General features: G+C 43.2%; 1 pseudogene; it reads right to left on the minus strand.

Moving 5' to 3' along the window:
* Window positions 1-4,728: 4,728 nt before the first annotated feature.
* Window positions 4,729-6,211, minus strand: LOC101611333 (annotated as a pseudogene).
* Window positions 6,212-7,350: the final 1,139 nt, after the last annotated feature.

Genomic DNA, 7,350 nt, shown 5'->3' on the forward strand with positions numbered 1-7,350 from the left:
ATCCGTGACCTGTATGTCTGCTACTTGCCACAGCTCTTATGCCTCTCTTTTCAATTACTATCTTCCTCATACCTGGTATGTCTACTTAGCTGTTCTTGCATCAGCCACTGATTGAGTTTTTGACAAGGAATGAACCAACTTGTACTGTTGGCCTCTTCCTCTAAAATTTAACTCCTCCATTCGTTGGCAAACTGCACAATAACAAAAAAGACAAAGACATGGACAAGAAAACCTATCACACCTGTGAGAGGCCAAAAGCTCCTGTGATCCAGGACAAGAGCACGTGCACAGGGGAGGGGAGGTGCACAGGGGTATGGGTGTCTGTGAGCTGAGCTTGTGCACAGGGGGGATGGGTGTCTGTGAGCTGAGGCACAGAGGGTAGATTGGGGTAACTTGTAAACAACTTTGTCCCCTCCACTTTTGCTCTGGGATATTATCACCCTCCTCACCACAACCATAATCTGCAACCATGTGATTTTGCCTGCTGTGAAGAGAGGTTCTAAGAAAAGGTAATTTAAAAACCATGTAAAAAGAAAAAAGAAATAAGTGTTCAGTCAATTCTTTCTTGTTATTCAGGGAGGCTCTGTTCTGGAAAGCCACAGCAAACACTGAATTAGCAACTACTGAAACACTGCTCCCAGGGGAAATACAGGGTTCCCTTCCTCTGGGCCTCTGATCACACGTTCATCAACTGATCGATATGTGACTTTGTGTTATGTGTATTTCTCTTTCAACCCATATTTAAGATGTATTGTTGATGTAGTGGCATTGAACTCATAGCCAGCAGCATTATAATTCCTGCTTCAAGCTTGTAGAACATGTATTTTCTCCTTGTCTTAGGAACACTAGACACTGAAGCACTGGTATATATTCAATTATTCCCCCTCAACTTCACAGTGGAATTGTGATGCCCAATTAGAACACGTTAGGAGGCTCAGCTTTTATGAAAAGTTAACTGAGGTTATAAAGATGGGCCCTAACCCAAGGGGGCTTGCTTTATGAAGAGAACCCTTAGAGTGTAAATGCAGAGAAAGCACCATGTGAGAACATGGTAAGAAGATGGTCACCTGAAGACACGTGTGGAGGCACACAGCTGTGATGCCAGCACTTAGGAAGTGGAAGTCGAAGGTTTGGGAGCTCAAGACCAGTCTTGGCTACCTACTGAGTTCAAAGCATTAAGAATATATATATGAATGAAGTGGACATCTTAAAGATACAGAGAAACTTTACCAGAAATCACCCCTGTTTGCACCTTAACCATGGACCTTCTGAGACCAGCAGTGTGAAGAAATCAATTTCTGTTGTTTGAACGGCTCACATGATGCAGCAACCTGACAGATGACCGTGAGCACTAGCCCTGGTTGCCAAGCGCAACCCAGCAGAGGAAAGAGGAAGTGGAGACAAGCTGAACAGCTTGAGTTTAGCTTATCTGGGGATCGTCCCTGTGCCCACCATGGGGCTCTCACCTGAAGCGCCCTGTGACAGCTGCTCTTGTATTCTGATCTCGGACGTGGTGTCCCGGGGTGATTTCTGGGACTGTGTTGTTTCTTGAATCATTTCTGAGTCACAACTCGATCATGCTTCTATTCTGACATAGGCTGCTCTTGAGGTCCAGCTTGTATTTTCTATTATGTTTCAGTGCTTTAATAAATAATCTGCCTTGGGCTGGAGGGATGGCTTAGAGGTTAATGTGCTTGCCGGTGAAGCCTAAGGACCCAGGTTTGATTCCCCAGTACCCAAGAAGCCTGCTGTACAAGGTGGCACATGTGTCTGGAGTTTGTTTTTAGTGGCTGGAGGCCCTGGCGTGCCAATTCTCATTCTGTCTCTCTTCTCTCTCTCTGCTTATGAATAAATAAATAAATAAATAAATAAATAAATAAATAAATAAATAATCTTCCTTTCCAAGCATGGTGGCACATACCTTTAATCCCAGAACTTGGAAGGCTGAGGTAGGATTTTTATGAGTTCAAGGCCCCTGTGAGACTACAGAGTAAATTCCAGGTCAGCCTGGGCTAGAGCAAGACCCTACCTTGAAAAAAAAAATCTGCTTTAATGAAGAAAGAATTCAAATTGAAATAAATTATTCTGGGCAAAAAAAGAAGAATCTGCCTCATTTTTTCATCTTTTCTTTGGTAGATTTAGTTTTTATTCTTCTTGTTTAAGATATAATCAGGTTGTTTCACAAGACTGTGCGTTAGTCCATTTTGTGCTGTTCTATCACACACTGAGCAATTTGTAAAAAAAAAACAACAAAAAAAAAACAACAAAAAAAAACTTTCTCAGAGTTCTAGATGCTAAGAAGACCAATGTCAAGGAGTTGAGTGCAGGCTTACAGCATCATCTCATGCCAAGAGGTGAGAAGAGAGAGAGATAGGGAGGGATAGAGAGAGCGAGAAAGAGAGAGAGAGTACAGAATCACTTGTTTGGGTTGTTTCTTTTCTTTTTCTTTTTTAGTTTCTTTGCTTGAGACTAGAAAATTAAAATCAGCATATACCAAGGTGGTTTTGAATACATAATCCCCCTGCCTTAGCCTCCAAAGTGGCATAATTATAGGCATGTGTCACCAACACCTGGCTCCAAACTCAGTTTGACAACAAACCCAGTCTACAGATAATAACACCACTTCATGACAGCATATTGATCCATTCAGGAGTGTAGGGACCACAAGACCTAGTCACGTTTCTAAGCTCCCACCTCTCCACTGCATTAAGGACTCTTCTCAGCACATGAACTTTGGGAACATGTTCAAACCAAGCAGCTTACAACACACTTCAGGACCATGTTGCTGATAGTGACCTCCTGATCCCCACTTCCACATTTCCCAGCTTCCAAAGGTAACCTCTTCCAACTTTTTATTACCAACTCTTTGGGCATTTTGCATCATTGCTCTATATAACATGATTACATAGCTCTCCCAGTTCCCTTGTTAAGCATTATGCATAGACTTTTCATCCCTAATCCTCCCAGGACAGCAATGGTGTCATTTTGGTTAGATTGCTATTTAGTGTTTACATTACTAACAACCATGAAAATGATATGTGATATCATGATACGCTAAGTGATATGATGTTCAATGATTTGATTTCTTGAACAAGTTGCCACTTTCCCTCCTGTTAACTGTTGTCTTCTGCTTGTTGAGTAGCAGCCTTTGTACTTATCACTAATTGGTTCACAACCTCTGCCTCGGATCTGTAAATCTTGCTCAATATGTTTAAACATGTCAGGTATTAAACATTTCCTCCTCAGTCTCTCCCCAGTGCCCCTTTCCCATTCTAGCAAGGACTGGTTGGTGGCCAAGCTTGCTGGGTATTGTTCTGGCTCTTCTCTCTTGCTTTATGACCTCATTTTGGCAGAGTACATTCTTCTAGCAGCTTCTATGTACAGGGTAAAATTAGGGGTAAACCTTCTCACACATGTCTGAAATGCCTTCATTCTCACCTGACACCTGGTCGACAGTTTGTCTCGATGACTATGCTGGCAGTCCATTAGAAGTTGAAAGTACCACTTTATTGTCTTTCAGCTTGTGTACAGCTGTTGAGAAGTTCCAGAACCAGTGTAACTTTATGTGCAATTTTTTAAGATGAAAATAAATGTATTTAAGGAAAAATACACTATATTTCTTGCTTGACCAAGGTAAAGTCCCACCAGGATAGAAATCGCTGCTTAAAAAAGTGTGCACCCCTAGTTTAGAGCCACATAATGTGTGGTGTAGCTCAGCATTAGAACAAGCGACAAGTTACCCACATGTTCTATTTCCAATGTATCAGCCTGGCCATGCTAAGGGGCCCCTCACTCTATGCTGAAGAAGGAAGCTTACTGGACAGCCAGACAGACATGAGGGTTTCCAGAAGCCTCTTGCTGACTTAAGTGTGATCTTCCTCTGGGTTAACAGTTCCCCAGTCTGCAGTCTTAATTTGGTATTAAAACCAAGTAGATTTCTGTGCAGATGATGAATTAACAACATGTCTTCAAACCCTTAAGTCACTTTTAAAAACAACCCTTTTCTGACAATTAACTGACATCTTTTTTTAATGTTTTTATTTATTTGCAATTAAAGAGAGAGAGAGGGCTGGAGAGATGGCTTAGCGGTTAAGCGCTTGCCTGTGAAGCCTAAGGACCCCGGTTCGAGGCTCAGTTCCCCAGGTCCCACGTTAGCCAGATGCACAAGGGGGCGCACGCGTCTGGAGTTCGTCTGCAGAGGCTGGAAGCCCTGGTGCGCCCATTCTCTCTCTCCCTCTATCTGTCTTTCTCTCTGTGTCTGTCGCTCTCAAATAAATAAATAAATAAAATTTAAAAAAAATAAAGAGAGAGAGAATGAGCACAGCAGGAACTCCGGCCCTACAAAGGAACTCCAAAAGCATGTGCCACTTTGTGTATCCAGTTTTAGGAGGGTTCTGAGGAATCAAACCTGTACTGTTAGGCTTTGCAAGCGGAGCCAACTCGCCAGCCCTTAGCTGACATCTTTTCGTGGCTTTAAACATCACTGTTTGCATAGTCTGAATTGTGACTTTTTTTTTGACCCTGGAAACAGTTTAACTTTCTGAAATGTGATTTAAAAAACATCCCAACATGATGATGTCACAAATAAACAGAATTTATTACCACTACTCCATTGCTCGAATGCCCAGTGGAAACTTGTGTTCTGTTCTTCATTCTCCAAGTTTACAGACAGTAACCTTGGAACTTTGCTCTAGGCCAGCTGGCTGATAACCACTCCTTGGCAATCTTTCAGGAACTGCCGCTCCCTCTGGGGTCCTGCCGCTCCCTCTGGGGTCCCGCTGCACTGTCACAGGATAAGGCCTGAAATGTACTTATCTTTAGCGAAAGGGCTTTTACCAAGTGATCATCTCATTCTTTCCTCCTCAGACGCAGGCACATGCCAGGAAGGCTGGAGGCTCTTCCTGGACCACTCTTTGCTGCTGCTTTCCTTCAGGTATTCCTGCGAGTCTGTTTCAGGAAACACAGTCTGCTAGTATTTCATAGTAGTGTCATAAGAATTTGCAACAAGTTCAATAAAAAGGCTAAGGATCATATATATAAGAAGGCTGGGCTGGAGGGATGGCTCAATAGATAAAGGTACTTGCTTGCAAAGCTTGATGACCTAGGTTTGATTACCCAGTACCCACCCATATAAAGCCCGATACACAGATGATGCATGTATCTGGAATTTGCAGTGGCAAGAGACCCTGGTGTGCCTATATTCTCTCTCTTTCTGTCTCTCTCATGATAAATAAATAATATTTTTTTAAAGCAAAGGCTAATGAAGGAATTTAAGGATAGATAGCTGACAGCCACACTGACACTCTTCTTGTGGATTTGAGCACAGGTTGTAAACATGTCACCACCGTCAATCAAAGAAACACTCAACTGGATTCATAGTTTCAAACTTCCTGTTGTATGGTCCTAAGACAATCTCGCCACAAGTGTGGCCCAGCTAAATCTTGCCAGCTCAAGCAAAGAGCTAGAGGACTTCGGCAGTGAGGTGTACATGTAGCATGTTTGAAAATATCCCAGATATCTGATGTATCTGATGACTCTGACCCAGCCAAAGATGTTAGATACTCCAAATGAAATGCTGCACAGATCATAGTTGGTGAGACCACAGACAGTTGCTGGGACATAGCATCTGTTGATGAACTGCCTCTGGTCAGCACCACACCTGTGCTTCTCTGGAAAGAAACTTAGAAATCTCCTTCTTAGCCTTAGGGCAATGACAACTAATCTTGTGCAAACAGAAGAGATGCCAGGCAAATCACAATGACAGATGTACCGAACACCAGCATCTACTGAGCATTTGTTCTGAATAGACCCAGATATGCTCATGGCTTTCCATTCTTCAGTGTCAGTGTCGCTGCCAAAATAGACTTTGATTTTGCCACTGAGAGCTTTGTTGTCAAAGGTAATCATATTCTGAAAGACAAAACAGTCAGCTAACTCATGGGGATGAATTGCCTTGTAGGTCAATGCCTTTGAGGGAAAAGGAGATTGCAACCTGAAGAGGCTGGTAAGACTGCAGCTGAGGGAGAGCTGCCGCCGGTCCTGGGGGTCGGTAGCCAGCAGCTGGAGGTCTAGGTGACATAAGATATTGATTTATGTCAATATCACTGTCAGCGTTCAGAGTAACTTTGGGAGAAACAAATGGCCCCTCTCTCATAATATTGCTAACTTTAAAGCCAATTATGCTGTCTTCATTTTTTTCCATTATCTTCATTATCAAAAGTAGTCAGGGACCTGCACACAAGAGGCAGAGGTAGGAGGATCGCTGTGAGTTTGAGGCCAGCCTGAGACTACATAGTGAATTCCAGATCATTGTGGGCTAGAGAGAGACCCAACCTCAATAACCCCCCCCAAACAAAACAAAACATATATTTGGGCTGAAGAGATGGCTCAGTAGTTAAGGTCCTTGCCTGCAAAGCCTAATGACCTGGGCTTAATTCTCCAATACCCATGTAAAGCCAGATGCACAAAGTAGAGCCTGCATCTGGAATTCATTTGCAGTAGCTGGAGGCCCTAGCATGCCCATTCTCTTCTTTTTTCTCCCTCTCTCTCTTCTTGCAAATAAATAAAATAATGTACTTTTAAAAAAGCTGGAAGTGATGATGCATACTTTAATCCCAGCACTCAGGAGGCAGAGGTAGGTGGATCACAATGAGTTTGAAGCCACCCTGAGACTACATAGTGGATTCCAGGTTGACCTGGGCTAGAGATAAGACCTTATCTCAAAGAGAAAAAAAAAAAAAAGTAACCAGGTAAATGCACTTTTGAGAACACTGACTTAAAACAAAGAGACACTTTCAAAGGTGTCCTCTTGACCACATGTGCCACAACTCTGGTTATTTTCATTAACACCAGAGTATTCTTTCAAAACTATGAGCCAGGTGTGGTGGTGCATGTCTTTAATCACAGCACTTGGAAGCCAAAGGTAGGAGGATCACCATGACTTTGAGGCCACCCTAAAAGTACATAATGACTACTTCAAAAAAAAACCCCAAAATACAAACAAAACCAAACCCAAACAACTAAGTGTTGACAAGCAGATTCTTAGAAAGCAATCTCCAACTGGTTACGTGAGCCAAGTCAAACGAGCTGTGGCAGGAGATGGGGGCATGCCAGGTCTGAGGCCCCATTCCACCCTGGCAGGTCCAGCGTCTCCTTTAACTGCAGGCACGGTGCAGCCAAAGCTGTGAGAGAGGGCAGTGTGCAAGGGATGGTGCCCAGCACCCCAAACCCAGACTGCAGCCTGGTCTGCCCCACTAGGGGTGTCTATTCTAAGAGTATTTTTTGGGACAGGGTCTCATGTATTCCAAGCTGACCTAGAACTCACTCTGTAGCCAAGGACAACCTTGAACT

This window comes from Jaculus jaculus, chromosome 19, assembly GCF_020740685.1.
Source record: "Jaculus jaculus isolate mJacJac1 chromosome 19, mJacJac1.mat.Y.cur, whole genome shotgun sequence".
Classification (NCBI taxonomy): Eukaryota; Metazoa; Chordata; class Mammalia; order Rodentia; family Dipodidae; genus Jaculus; species Jaculus jaculus.